The sequence below is a fragment of the Gallus gallus genome, chromosome 5, assembly GCF_016699485.2.
Source record: "Gallus gallus isolate bGalGal1 chromosome 5, bGalGal1.mat.broiler.GRCg7b, whole genome shotgun sequence".
Lineage (NCBI taxonomy): Eukaryota > Metazoa > Chordata > Aves > Galliformes > Phasianidae > Gallus > Gallus gallus.
The window spans coordinates 29136071-29151940 of record NC_052536.1 but is presented as its reverse complement, the minus strand read 5'-3'; the positions used below and the strand labels follow the sequence as shown (position 1 = coordinate 29151940).

The 15870-nt window shown below is 38.5% G+C and overlaps 1 long non-coding RNA gene across 6 annotated transcripts in view; it reads right to left on the bottom strand.

The window, feature by feature from the left end:
- The window catches only part of LOC107053494, a 236712-nt gene that overhangs the window by 204755 nt on the left and 16087 nt on the right, over positions 1-15870 (bottom strand). For all 6 annotated transcript variants that reach the window (XR_005860233.2, XR_003075261.3, XR_005860234.2 and 3 more), the window contains one exon: positions 13811-13887. This is a non-coding gene — a long non-coding RNA (uncharacterized LOC107053494). The remainder of the gene's footprint in view (positions 1-13810; positions 13888-15870) is intronic.

The following is a 15870-nucleotide window of genomic DNA, read 5'->3' as shown; positions in this document are numbered from 1 at the left end:
GTGAAAATCCGCTGGGTATGACTTTTAGAGTTTTCTATGAATACCCTGAATCCATTCTTTAAACTAATGCTTTTATCCAACAGCCACTCACATCTGGGCATTTTATAGGTCTATTATATGCCTTGCCAAGAATACTGTGGTCACACCCTAGTCCAAACAGCCTCAGAAAAAAATCCTCATTGGGACAAAATGAAATAAGTTTGGTTTCTATGACATTTGGAAGGACAAAAGTGTAAGAAAATTCAGTGTGTAGCTGACAACTGCCATCAACTATGCCAGGGATCTGCATTTTCTCTTCCCAAGACGAAGAATATTAGTGATATGAGACTGCAAGTGGCAATTTTGAGGGTGAGACTGGTTGTGAATTTAAACAATAAAATCTAACTATAAATCGGCTCAAAATCACAACTCTCAAAGTAAGCATTGGAGGACAACAGAAACGGGAGAGGGGAGATCCTGACTGTAGGCCTTTCACACATTTCTAGGTGAAAAACAACAAGGATAAAAAGCCACACTGAGTACAGGCAATGAGTTGTCCAAAGGGTAAGTTTATACTGCAGCCCCGAAGAGAAATAGGATAAATGTGCCAAATACACCTTTGTATTTCCATAGCTGCTATCAGAACTAAAAACATAAGGCTCTCTCTTCATATTAAAGCTGACTTGATGCAAGTTTTCTGCAGTGTCCTACAGGTTCATGGGCCGAAGAACAGGCTGAAGGGAGTTCACCAAGGCATGGAGCTTTACACTGACCTTTGTTGCTCTGAAAACCATTTTTCTCCTTACCCAGGTCCACCACTGGAGAGTGAAACCTGAAGAGCTGTTTTCTTCTGCTCTTCAAAACCAGTCTGACTGGACTTCGAGATGACCCCCAGTATCTGTCACCAATGGGGCACAGTCATTACCTCAGGCTGATCTTTTACAGAACTTGGTCTCTGCTGTTTTCTTGGCAGCAGTGCTCAATCTCTTTTAGCTCAAATAATCTGCCAAGCAACATTTCACCACGGCCATTTCTTATGGCATACAAGTAGTCTTGAGTTTTTGTGCCTACTGTTCATGCCAGGTCTTTGTGCTCAGGGAGACTTCTGTGGAACTCAGTTCAGGCTCAGTGATTCTTCCAAGGTAAACAGGACCACAGACTACATCCTAAAAAGTTTAACTGGTCAAGGAATAACCCCACTATTTCCACTATTTCTTCAGAATGAAAATTAAAGGAGAAGGAATGGGTCAGGAGCAAAAATTAACATCTGATGAACATAATCCTGCTGAACCTGTGTGACATGGTGACATGCTGTGTGTGCATGTGATTGAGAGAATGCACACATCCTGCAGAATTCTGGAAAAAAAAAAAAGCTTTATGGCAGCAGAAAGTTCACCAGAAAATATGTGAATATTGAAAACAAAATGAAAAGCCATGGGACTGAATTTCACCTTTCTCTGGAAATCATCAGCCACGATATCTATGTCACCTCACCAAGAAAACTGTTAGTTAATGCCTGGCATTTTGTGATCGTAATTCTTTAAACCTAATTTTGACCTGTATAAGATCCTGACTCAAAATTCCTTCTCTATATAAACAGCAAATACCTAGCTGAGGTCTCATGTCTTCTCTCTTCAGTGTATCACTTCCTTTACCGGGGATAAAAGCTAAGTTGCTTTGCTGGCCAGTTACAAAAGCTGCACATAATTTTCAGACACTTAATGCATAAATACTCAGTTGGTTCAGAGAATGTCACATGGGCCCCTTCTCTAAATTCCAGTCTAGTAAGGAGATTAAGCCATCTCATCCTTTGAGTTACAGAACACTAGAGCAACACTTGCTGCTGTTAACTCATTAAGAAATTTCTAAGTTATTAAGAACAGTCCATTGTTGCAAGCAGACTTTTCAGGGCCCATATGATGACTGAATTGAAAGATGGCATTTTAACCATCGACTATCCCACAGTAAGGTCAAAAAGTACATGGCTAGAGGAAATAGTAAAAGATATTTCTCTTTGTCATGACAAATGCTAAATGATACCATTTGAAATAATTACGAATGTCAGTGTGTATTTATCAGTTTACGTATAGCTAAGCTAAGGAAGATTGATGATGCTATAAAAGGCATTGCAAAGGTCTGTCTGCCCTGGGGACAGTATACCAATCTGATCACTTATATCCAGGATAAATGCCCAAATGAAAGTTTCTATGATGATACAGAGAAGAGTAGACCTGGAATATACAACATAGAGATATGTTGTATATCTCTATGTTATATATATATATATATATATGTTATATATATATACAAAACAGAGCCACACTTGGTTCTGAGGGTAAAACACTGGAGATGAAAAAGAGCTATTTAAGCTGAATATTGTCAAAATGACAAACTGTCCAAGAGCTGAAAAGTAGAAGGAGGTTTCTAACCAAAATGAGATTTTGTAAATGGCTTTCCATTAGAGTAGTGGAGGCTTTCTAACTTTTCTTACTATAGAGCTTGAAAAACGACTTGTATAGAATCAAAGAATCATAGACTGGTTTAGGTTGGAAGGGACCTTTATGATCATCTATTTCCAACCTCCCTGCTATAGGCAAGGACACCGCCCTCTAGACCAGGTTCCTCAAAGCTTCTCGATGCAACCCAGGATATGGTTCACCTTCTGGGCTGCAAGTGCACATTGCCAGCTAACTCATGTTGAGTCTTTCATCATCTGACACCCCCAAATCCTTCTCCTGAGAGCTGCTCTCAAACCATTCTCTATCCAACTTGTATCTGTTTGTGGAATTGCCCTTACCCAGATGGAGGACCTTACACTTGGCCTTGTTGAACTTCATGACGTTGGCATGGGCCCACCTCTCAAGCCTGTTTAGGTTGGCTTGGATAGCATCAATTCCCTCTAGCATGTCAACTGCACCACTCAGCTTTGTATCACGTGCAAACTTACTGAGGGTGCACTCCTAGCAATAGCCAACAGCTAGACTTCATTAGGATTTAGTTCCAGACACACTTTTATTTAAGATACTGTAACGGAAATGCGAAGTCACAGCCTGAAGCAGTAATTGAGCACCTGGTGGGAAGGCAGGGCCAACCCGAGGAGGTTCAGGTGCATGCAATGCACATGAGTGATCAGAAGGGGTGGAGCCAGGACCCACCCCTTCCCAGACCTCATTTAAGGGTTGGCAGTGGAGGTAAGGGTTTCTTACTGAAGATCCCTGTGTACCTGAGGCCTTCTGAAGGTAAGGGTTTTTTTTTTTTCCTTTGTTATTGTGTTTATGGCTGCTGTATTTGGGCTTGTTCTCATTTGCTGTAGCTAAATACTTTGCTACTCTGCTATTGTTGCTGTATTTTCCATCACATTTTAGTGTTAGAGATAATTAAAGCCACATTAATCATGTGAATTTGGACCTCAAACCACAGTTATAACTTTCTATTCCTACATGGAACAGTGCTTTCCCTTGTATGTGTTCCTATTGAAAGTATGATAGCTCTTCAAGCATAGCAGTCTTAAACACAAATAAATGGGGCAATATAGAGCATACAAGCATTTGCTAAAACTATCTACTAGGGCTTCAGATCAGAAGTTTCCATCTCCAAAGAATACTTCTACTTTCTAAATGCTTTTGCAAGTCAGTAGATAAAAGCTTTGAGTCACATTAGATCATCAATGTTATAGCAAAATTCCACTTAAGATAAGGAAAGGTAGTGTTTGAAGGCAATTTTTTTCATACTGAAAGGATCAGGTTAAAAAACAGAGGTGGTTTCAGTTATGTAAACTCCTTCTGAGCCTAAGGACTTCAAGCTTTCTGAAGAATTTTATTCTTATAATCTTCTCTTATCTTACACATTCCTATATCCCTTGAATGGATACCAACTTCTGACCAAAACTTAACTTCAAAACAGACTCTTATTTGCAACAATAAACTTGACTTAAAAACATAATATTATCCTGTTCAATTTACTAACAGCAACAAAACCCAATTAATGATTGAAACTGTGCCAAAATAAAAAGCTGAGTTTATTTTGCAGAAAAACCCATGAAAGGCTTCATAAAACTGCGGAGTTTTGCTGTTTTTAATATTCGTTTTAAGCAATTACATTTACTCCTCAAATTAATGATAGTATCATATGCTAAACCTGACCCTCAGAAAAAGGAGGAAAAAAGACCACTGGAAGAAAAATAACTTATTGTTCTTTAGCAATACAGCAACTATTCTTCTGGTCACTGCAACACACAACTACTGTACTACTCATATGATATGACATATTCATACTGTCAGTGATACTCCTCCCATCTCAAAGGGATTCTTTGGTATTTCTTTCTCCATTCTTTTTAAAAACAAATATTTGTTCCCATTTGGCACTTCCTGAGTGCTGATCCCAAACACTTTTCTAGGAAAGTATGTTCTAGCGTATGTTCTTTTGTATGAACAACTTCTACGTTAATCTACTTTCTTTCCCCACATGACTGGATTAAAGTTTTATGGGGCCTAGGGTAAAACCAAACAATAAGAATAATCTTACTGTCATTGTCACTAAGTTTCACAGTGATTCTGTTGTTTTTCCTCATTTATTTCATCCTTCTTTAGATAATTAATTTCTCTACTTGCTGTCCCTCAGCCTAAAGTCTTCCCTGCTGTTCACATGAAAGAGTGTAAGTTACTGACTGTTGAAAACTTGAGCTGAAACACAGCCAGGTCAAGATAAGGTTATATAAAAGTCTAAAGGCAACTTTTTTAGGTCACATTCTCAGCAGCACGGATTCTGAAAGTTTCAGTAAGCAGACTGCGTTTAACACTCTATTTGACAGTATTCATTCCACTAATAGTGTCCATAGACAGTTTTTAACGTGTATTTCTATCATGCACCTATAAGCATACCCTAAAGCACATACAGTACTTGTATCATCTCCAGACTACCTACACAGCAAGGCATTTATTTTTTCTCATGCACAGAGAAGAAGCTTCAGAGTAGCCCTTTTCCCCCAGAATTTTAAAGCAAAACTGCAGGGTTATTTTTTATTCTGGATGTTTTTTGTTGTTTTCTTTCTTTTTTTTTTTTTTTGCCCTATGGGATGATTCAGTCTTTGAAATGATAGACAAAATGCCTTGTCATTCTAAATACTTTATACTGTGCGTGTTTATTTCCTTTCCTAAAACCATTTCATATGCCAACTCTGACTGTGAAGAATCTCCAGTACACAAAAGGTGTTTACTTTGCTTCTTTCCCTAGTAAAATGACCTTTGCAGTATTTTGGTTAAGCATTCTTATGACTGGAGACTTATCTGACTGTTTTAGACTTGAAAACCCTTGGGATCTCTTGGGCTCTTGGGAATGCATTCTGTTTGGTTGCAAATTCTGAGAAAACATGTGCATTTACTCATAGCTGTGAAAATTAAATAGAGCCTATGACTGTAGGTGTAAATGGAACAGAGGAAATCAACAACATAGCTCTGAGAGTAGCTACAAAACAGATCTTTCAGAGCAAGTTATATTTTCATGTGCATTTCTTTACATAATAAGTGTACATACCACATGACTACAGATACACCCATCATGAGATAAGAATATGTTCATAGGAATATAATAGCATTTTATGGGTTTACAGTGTCTCAATGGAGACTCCACTGAACACCATTCACTGTTCTGCATTAGTCTTTTCAGATCATTTGGTCTCACCAATGATTATATTTTTGTATTATATCATACATTCAGCCATAGTCTTTGCTGAAGTTTCAGTAATGAGTTCCATCTCCAGCCAAAAGTAAACACTAAAGAACAAAGTCTTAACTTACTGAAAACTTGGAAAGAGAATGTAATGCAAAGCAGAGCATAAACTACATGAAAAGAGGTAACTGTCACTGTTTCAACAGGCCAGAAAGGTTCGCTCTACCTATACATGTCAGCTTTCTGGTCGTCTTAGATTAATGCTCCAGTGCATCTAGTCCGGGGGTCCCCAGCACAAGAAAGGTGTGGAGCTGCTGGAGCAGGTCCAGAGGAAGCCATGAAAATGCTTGGGGGGCTGGAGAACCTCTCCTATGAAGTAAGGTTAAGGGAACTAGACTTCTTCAGCTTGGAGAAGAAAAGGTTCTGGAGAGACCTCATTGTGGCCTTCCAGTACTTAAAGTGATTACTTGCAGTACACTTACTCCTGTGCACTGGAACAGAATGTCCAGAGAAGCTGTGGATATCCCATCCCTGGAGATGTCCAAGTCCAGGTTGGATGGAGCCTAAGGCAGCCTAATCTAGTTGGTACCAACCCTGCCCATGGCAGGGGCACTGGAACTGGATAATCTTTGAGGTCCATTCCAGCTCCAGCCACTCTATCATTCTATAATGATTCCACTATTTTCTTAGCATAACCTCCCACACAAACATGTGAGGGGAAAATCCCAGATAGTGCAACTCTGATGGTCATTCTTGGTCAGAGTCCAGGCTGTTACTACCAGTTTGCTATTCCTGCCCTCAACAGTAACTTTCTATACACCTATGTATACCTCCACAAAGACCTGGCAGTTACATCTAGGTTATATGATTTAAAGGGGCCACAGCAAGATGCTGAACAGAGAAGGAAGGTCCAGAAGCCTGCAAATGACACAGTGAAATTTCAGACCTAGGATTATGACTAATTTCTGTTTTAAAAATGACTGGTGTAGTAAAAATGATAAGTCATGGTCTGAAATAGTGATTGATCACCTGGTAGGAAGGCAAGGCCAATCCAGAGGAGCTCAGGTGCATGCAGTGCACCTGAGTGACTGGAAAGGGTGGAGCCAGGATCCTCCCCTTCCCAGATCTCATTTAAGGATTGGCAGTGAAGGCAGGGAGATTTCTGTGTATGCTTTCTGTATGTAAGTTGATATTTCTTCTGTTTCGGTTGTTGCATTTGAGTAAATTCTTATTTGCTGCAGTCTAGGGCTTTGCTATTCTGTCATTGCTGCACTTTCCATTGCATTACAACTAATGTTGTATGGTGTGCAAGAAAAGCAACAGGCACTTGGTTATTATCAAATCCTTAATCCAAAATATTTTCCTTAAGGCTTTTTGCAAGAGGTAAAAATGTCCGAGTACAAAAAGTTTGCATAAATTAAAAAAAAAATTTAAAGCCACTTTCCCCTAACTAGTCCTCAGAGTTCTCTTCAGTTCTCTCATCTTGCAGGAACCACACTGGGCCATCAGTTCTTGGCCCTGTCTCATAGGGTCACCTGCAGAAGTTTTCAATTTAGGTAATGCAGTTCAGCTGTACTTCCTCATCCTTCCCAGTGCCAAATGCAGTTATCTTTTACTATTTCATGAAGATAGGGTATTTCATAAAGATCTAGTGTAACTAATCACATTTTTCTTGGCTTTTGACCATCTGGTGGAATCTGTGAAAGTGATCTATTATTTGACAGAGATACAATTTTATCAACCTCTTAATTCATATTAGCTTCTTATATTTGACATGCTATATGTACTTTGTGATGCATCTAAAGTTTGTACTAAGGTCCTCATTGAAGAAGTGGGAAGTTCAAGGTATTGATGTGACTTGCCTCATCACACCAGGCCATGCAAGTGAATGGTAACAGCCAGAAGCGCAGGCTGTCTGTACTTTGTCCTGCCACCAAGTGATCCTGTGAGTTGTCTTTAGCCTACTCAAGCTCAGATTTTCTTACTACCTACATGAAGATGAATAATTATAACAACCTTTATGGTTTCTTTGCCTATAGATAAACCTGTTTTAAGTGCCTCTGCAGAATTACACAAACTGAGGAGGCAGAGAATTAAGTACAAAGCTGACATTCCAAAACACAGTAAGCTTCCTACTGTAGAAATAACAATGGTAATTGAAGAGTTTTGCAGTTATGAATGTTTTAACTATGAAAAAGAAATGATTGAAAATACTCTTGGTGCTGCTAACAACCTTGCAAGAAAAAAAGCTGCAAGCTAGTGTTTGTAAAGTATTATTTACAGAGAGAAAGTAATAAGCCATTACTGTAAATAAGGTAGCATTCCCCCTATAAGGGTATCAATGCATGCACTGTAAACACTGTCAAAATTTCCTTTTCACAGTTACAAGTGGCATGCTAATTAAAAACCTCTATGCACATACTTTATATACTTCAACTGTATATATTTAGTTATGTACTCCCCATTAACCTATTAATACAGTCAGTATCTTGTTTTACATATGAAGTGTTCAGGACACAGTGTCTTTTCTGTCAGAATAAGTTTTTCCCATGAATAAGGGAGCCATTAAAGAAGAGAAATATTGTCAAGCACATTGATTGACAATGCAGCACGCATACAAAATACTCAGATAGTGATGCAGCCAACAGCAGTGAGCTCTTCAGGGTTAGGACTCAAAATCAGGGTCAGACTTGGAAAAGCAACATCCAACTAATAGCACACTGTAACTATTCCAACTCTTTAAGCCTAATGCCCTTTCACAACTTTATGGCCATGCAAGTTAAGGTGCAAAAAGGCATACAGAATTCCCTGCCTCCAGTTTAAGTACAGATATTTAGCCAATTGCCTCCAAAATTTTGGTCAGGTCAGAGAATTTCTCCATAAAGAGGCCTTTCCTTCACACATTACAGGCAGTGGGGTTTGGATTCTGTTTTTTCCCTCTGGTCTGCATGGGCTACCTGACCTCAAATAATATCTTCCAACAAAGGAAAAAACGAAAGCACAAAGGCCTACTTTTTCATGCTAATCACACGTTGCACTGCCTTCTTAGTTTGTCTTTCAAAAGCTCTGATTAAACATGACTTCGTACTCATTCACAGATTGGTCATTCTGTACAGAGTACTGCTGGCTCAGAAGTAAACATCTTGTCAAATGCAAAGCAACATAGTCAGCAGTAGACAGGCTGCTTCTAGTATGGGGTGACCTGAAAAGCTACATGCTGATTTATTAATCCCAGAAACTAAATATCTTCCTGATTTTAATCTTTTTATCTATTTTTAACTAAAAGCAGGAATACTCTCTTTATATCTCCTTGGGGTTATATACTTTATTAAACCTGATATGTACATATTTTTTCTGTAATTGAACAGAAAGCTGTACTTTAGTTCTGGTGTCTGGCTGTCATTTGCATTCTGAAATATGTTCTAGCAGCTCTGGTTTTGTTGGATCTGTATGTTAAATAACATTCTTTAGCATAGCAAGAAGTTGTTCAGAACCACAAAGCTCATATTTGGTTTGCTGGCATTCTTAGCTCATGGAGTATGTTCATAGAAAGGGCCATAAGGGGTAAATATGTATGATGGAATTCACACAGTGCCTACAGCTTTTTCTTGATAAGTTCAGTGATGTGAGAGAGAGGCAAAAATTTAGAAATAATGTCCAAGACACTTCAGATCAAGAGTGATTTAAAAAAAAATCTGTACATGTCTAAGAATGTAAGAATACAAGATGCACATACATGCAAGCAACATTAGGCCATCTATAGGAGTATCTCTATACTGATGAAACAGCCCTGAAGTACACTCTGCACCATTCTGTGAAGGGAGGTTTCAGGCAAGTAAAAGCCCCTAAGAGAAAATTCCAGTTAGTATCTCCATATTGTAGCATTTATTGCTTGCAAAAAAATGTTAAACCGCCACTGTGGAGCAGCACAATGCTTCATCCAGCCACTGGGGACAGAACTGAAAAGCAAGATTTAGTATTTGCCCAAAGGGACAATGCAGATGGTCTTCTGCTAGCTCCACACACACACAGGGTGAGCAAGACATGCACCAGCTGTGGTACAAAGACTGCAGTTAACAGGCATAGCTGTAGGATGTATATTTTACTTCAGTCACTTTGCCAAGACAAAGGAAAATGTGCATTTGAAGATACTCAAAATACATTTCAGTATCTGCCTTGGCTTGGTGCCTTCAGAAAGGTTCCTTCAGTCAGTATTTTCTGAACAGCCTTCAAGTTCGGATACCTTCACCCCTGCAGAAAATTAGACTTACCAGATTCGGCTCATTTAGCTGAGGCTGGTTTGTGGGGATGCAAAGCTTGCACTGCTCACTTTGAAACTGTTACTAGTACTAATAACTCTAATTTTCATTCCCACAATTGAATATTACAACTCTTATAAGTATTTAGAGAACATTCTTAGATACTTTTGTTGTAACTAAAGTAATGCTGATAATTTCCAAAAAGATAAGCTCTCTTGGCTTACTCTGGGTAGGTCCATTAGATTCTCATTTGTCATAGGTTGGCAAAACTGGCTAAAATCAAGCTCAGATTCAAAGAGCTCTGCCCTACCAGTAGTTTGGTAAGCAAAGAAACTAAGGTGAAACTCATCATAATGAAGGCCCGCTCCTGTACTGAGGAGCAAGAAATCAAATACAAAGTGAAAATAATTGGCAAGGCAACAAAAAACACTGACAGGACTTGAAGCTTATATTAAACCGCAGATGGAATACAACTCAATGATATGATGTTGTTGCAAAACTAAGGTTAAATGAAAGAAAAAATTGACCACTCATGTCACTGTATGCCATCAGGACTATTCTATATTAAAGAGGGTCATTATTTGTCTTCACTAAGTCTTATAAGGCTTCAACTGGAATATTGCATATAGTTTTGATTACTGTGCTTTTAAAACACTAGAGAATAGCTGGATAAGGTCCAAAGAGGAGAATAAGGTTCAGAAAATATGACCAATGAAGAAATTGGGTTTGTTTAGTCTAGCAGACTGAAGAGAGACATGATAGCAGGCTTTCATGTGTAAAAGATTGCTTGTAAGGTAACAGCAACCAGCCTCAATGTCTGCTGGAGGATAGATGAGGAGAAATGAGTCCAATTTGCAAAAAAAATAAAATTGCATTATGGAGGCACCTTTACAATTAGAGAGCTGTAAGCAAACTGAATGGGAAGATTTACAACAGGTTGAGCAACTACCACTTGGGACAGTCTGCTAGATTTGAGCCTGGTTAATTGCAGAAGACTAGATTAGACTGACATTCCTCTGAGAACTATGCCATTTTCTACTCCTTCCTCTTATGTTACTGGTTTCCTTCTCAAATACCTCCTACAGTACTTTTACACAACCAGGTATTAGTTTGTGTTCCTTCATACTTATTTGTTTTGTTGCATATCTCTCCATCTCAGTTCTCTGCTCTGAGATGCCCGTAGCAATCCCAGCTCCTTTTCATAATGGCAACCTCATCTATCTACTCTACATCCCCCATTCCTCGCTTCACTTATTGTCTAGGTAGAAGGAAGCAAGCACTGGGGCTGACTGAGACTACTTGTAAGTAAAAACCATGGCTGGAGCAGCTGACTGCTTTACAGAATAACCTATGTGACACATTTATCTGGAAATTTGAGTTGTCTCTCTTCATGCAGCTGCCAATTTTCATATGACTTACAAGAACTTCCTTAACATTTCTACTTGGATTTTTTTTGTCTCTTTTAAAATAGATTTAAAGTTATTAGGTGAGGAAAGTGGTCTTCTATGCAGATACAGACCTACAGACATTCAGTATGATCACATAAGCCTCATTTCCTTAGGAAATACAGCAAAAGAATTCTACCCTTACAAACTCAACTTTATTAAAATCAAGGATAAAATAATCTGGATGTCTACATTCCTAATAACTACTGCCTCTGCTGTGTTCATTCACCTGAGGTGCTCCTTAACAAAGGGAGCTATGAAAGAATGTTAGGCTACAAATTTAAGCCCCCAGCGCATCCCACAGATGCTACCTGGAGGACTTTTTAATATTGATTGAAAACACACCTAGGCAGAACTGTTTAGAACTCCTGCTCTTTAGTTCACCTTTTCAGGCTGAGTCTTTAGCCTTCAAAAGGGCCATTCAAATTTTTCCTCACCACAGGTTAAACAGTTTGGTTTCTCTCTTGTTACTGGGTGTTGCCAGACAGTCCTTTTTCAGATATTCTAAGTAGTTTTGTTTAAGTGAATATGGACATGGCTGAACAGTGGGAAAGATGACTTTTATTTCTGCAGTGGAGAGAGGAAGGTATGTATTACATGTAACAGTTATTTATCTCCTGGATGACTCTCTCCAGAATGGTTTGATCTATTCCACATGCGGTGTGATCAGGGAATAATGCAGTATCAAACACCATAAATGCAACTTCCTAAAAACTTCCTCCCATTCCCAAAAGTAGTTACGTAAAACAATTTGACAGACAGTTTTAAATTGCTATATGTATTTTGCTATATGTGATCTGGATTTAAAAGATGTGAGTCACAGCAGACTCACATAAATAGAGCAGTATGAGAACCTGACCCTGAAGAATTTTATTTGTCTTATTCATGTGAGTCAGTCAACAGGGCTAATGACATATGAGTTAGTCTTTGCAGGATTCAACGCTGCTGTTATGACCTCTGGGATAAAGAAAAGGCCAGGCATAATCAGAAACCGGATGAAATGTGCCCATAACATCTATGCATTTCCCGTATCATGTATGTAAACCACACAGCTGCAGTTCCATTAAGTAGTAGTGTGCATGGGAGTTTAAACTGGGGTGTGTCAAGGCTTCTTAGTTGTAAACTTCATAGATCATTTTATATGCTCAAAATAATCTGTTGGCAAGAGTTCTTACTTCCCAGCCCCCAAGGCATTGTTTGTAATAAAAGCCTGCAAGTAACTACAGTGAGCAGTTTTGTTATTCAGTCTCCTTCCTCAACATGAGACAGAACTTCTTGCAGTCTGTGTTCTTCTAAAGTGTCTGCTGTTAACCACACGTGTGTGTTGTGTAACAGCTGCTCTGTCAGACCCCTGCAGACACTTACGAGGAATAAGGGAATGATTAAAAGCCAGCACTTCTTATATACAACTGAGCTGTACAGTTCAGCATTTGCCTTAAGTTGTTCATCTAGACCAAACCACAGCACAGGTAAATTGTGACAAAGGATGCTCTATCAATCAGTTCTCATGAAAGGTGAAAAAGTAGACAACTTCACCTATTGTGACACTGTGGAGGGGACTTACGAAATTACTGCACAAGTTTTTACTTCTCTCTTTCAGTCCCTTCCAGGCACTGCATTTTAAGTAATTGGCTTTTAAGAAACTCCCAGGCACATCACTTCCTAGTAGAAAACTACTGTTCCTTCCCAGGAACAAATTACTGTTTATTCATTATTTTTGTTAGTTACTTTAAATGTCTTTTTTTTTCAAGCTGTGTAATGACAGCACAGTCTTTTGTATTTGTTTTAATATACATTGTTCACTTTATCGCATGACCATCAGCATGACCCAGCTATGTGTTGAGCAGATCCTTCAATGCCCTTTTCTCTGATGCTTAGAAGAAATTATGCGATGTTAAGTAATGGCATTATTAGAAGCCATTACTCCATTAATTGATTTTTTTTTTGCCTAATTAAAAGAAGAAAAGCACAGAGAGCATTTTTTTTCCAATGCAGTAATGTCATAAATTGTATATGTTCTGTCTTGTGTATAGTAGAGTTCAGACTGATTGTGTAACATGAGGTTAATGCTGGAGATGAGAGATGCTCTGATTGATAGGTAAACAAAGGAAAGAGGAAACTTCAGTTACTGTGACTGTCTGGAAAGGAATATATGCTCTGCAGCTGCTTGTATATGACACATAAAAACTCAATGGGTCACAGACTGCTGCTATGCAAATGAGCAGCTTCCAGTCACTTTATGGGATCAAATGTCCCATATGTAAATGTATAAACACATGTACTTATGCTCACCTCCACTGAGCAGAACATCTGAAAGCACACATCTACAAGTATGCTCTGAATTTTAGCGAAAACTGAGGAAGTTCTACTGTGTGTTTGAATTTCAATACATGCTGTAATGATTCACTGGCTAGAAATACTTTGCCAAGACAGAGAATAGGTGCCTGTATCTAAGATTACCTTTGATTCATTGCTGACAGAGGCAGTGTATGAAGACGTCTTTTCACTGGGAATGCTGCTTTTTGTCCTCTTTATTTCTGCAGAGACAAAGGAAACAGAGTTGAAGTACAGTAACTGTTTTTGGTTTCAGGAATAGGGTAGGGGAGTGGTTTGTACTTTAAATTATAATTCTTAAAAAGCAATGCAAATTTCATTTAGGGAAACAGGCTTAAAGATGATTGACTGGCTTTTTCTCTGGTAATGCAACAGTACAATACTGTATGCCACTGCTGTACAAAAATCCTACCATTATAGCGTTCAACGCAAGTACTTCAAAGATAAAAATATCCTACCTGATTTTTATATGCAGGCAGATGTGGTGTGCATAGGGAATATGCCTGCACTCTAAGAGGACCAGTAAGCATGGTTTCCTTGTCAAGGTATTTTGGAAAATAAGCAATTTATTCACTCTAGTTTTCACAGAGTGCCTCTTTCAGAGACATGAGATGAATTTGCCACAGAACAATGAGCTGGAGTCAACGTCATTCAGGAACAGTTATGACCTGCATTCAAATACACGCTCTTCCAACAAGTACCTATAGCCTCTGGCATCTAGCCATCACCATCTTAATTGGCAGCACCAGGAACAGCAACAGAGAATATGCTACAGAAGGTCATAATTGGTGAGATCTTCCTCAACCAACTTCAGGCACTGAATCCAAACCGTGAGCTGTTTCTGCAGGAAACACAGAGTGCCTCTGGCAGAGGGGTCTGTGTCACCCTAAAGCAAATAAGGTCTTCTGAAGAATCTTTAACAGATGAAGGACATAACCAGCAAACCCAAGTCTGTCTTTCAGAGGAGAAGTGCAATGAATCCCCCTGAAAGAGAGCCAAAGGAACTTAACACAGCACAAATACTTTTTAGACCTTTGCTAAATTGTGAAATGATGATGATAGTAACAACCAAACTCATCACCTCTTTAATGTTATTCCATTAACTTTGTTATTTCTATATTTAAATGTATCTTCATATACTTTACACATTTATTAGAAATTGTATGGCATATTTTTAAAGCTTTTCTTCTGTGACTGAAACGGAGCAGATAAATTGATGTGAATTATTTTAATACCATGCATTTCAATGGCACCATTCCACTGAACTTTCTGCCCTATTACCCTTAAGTTACAGTTTCAGGACAGGTTATTAAGATTCCATTTTCTATTTCAAAAACTTGAAATAAATAAGTGTATATTTTCCCGTGTGCTACGTGGTAGCATTATAAAGAGATTCCGGACAGGTCTTATCTAGAGCAAGGTTCATTTATAATAGCAACTGTACTTCTTTATGGCTTACCTTGGAATGAAACCATACTTGAAACCATACTGACTGATTATTTTTTACAAATTCCAAAATCAGAGCAGATATACTATTTGCTTTCTTGCACCTTACTGTTATCTTACTGTTATGCATGTGGATGTGAAACACTGCGGTATAACATGGCAGGACACTCAGTTCTCTCTTCAGCTGTTCTGCTGAGAAAAATGATGCTACAGGAAGGGAGCAAAGCAGTCCCAACAAACACAGAACATGAGCCACTGGAGGGCCCAGAAAAGCTGAAGATCCACCTCTGCGTTTTCCACATCTGCACTTTAGAATCCATACCTCTATTGATACTCAGGTTCTACCTCTCTTCCTGAAAATCAATCTGTTCCTTCAAGTTGATAAAGAGTTAATAAAACACTCCAGCATTTCTCACTTGAATGGCTTTTACAGACTAAATAAAAATATTCTGTGTACAGCAACTGAAAAAGCCAAATTAATTCAGCATATCTCACCAGTGAAATTAATGGTATTGCAACAGAAATTAATTTTTCAACTCATTAGGGTAATGTGAATGTGTCAACTCTCACTGATTCAATGACTACTAGGGAGTGAGGCCACATTTAAAGAAGTGAAATCATTACCAACGTTCTCCTTAATACTTACTGTGGAGCTTTTACTTATTTCCAGTTACAATTTTTGCAGTCTCAAACAAAGCAATACTAACAAGTTTTGGAGTTGTAAACATATTCTGCAATGA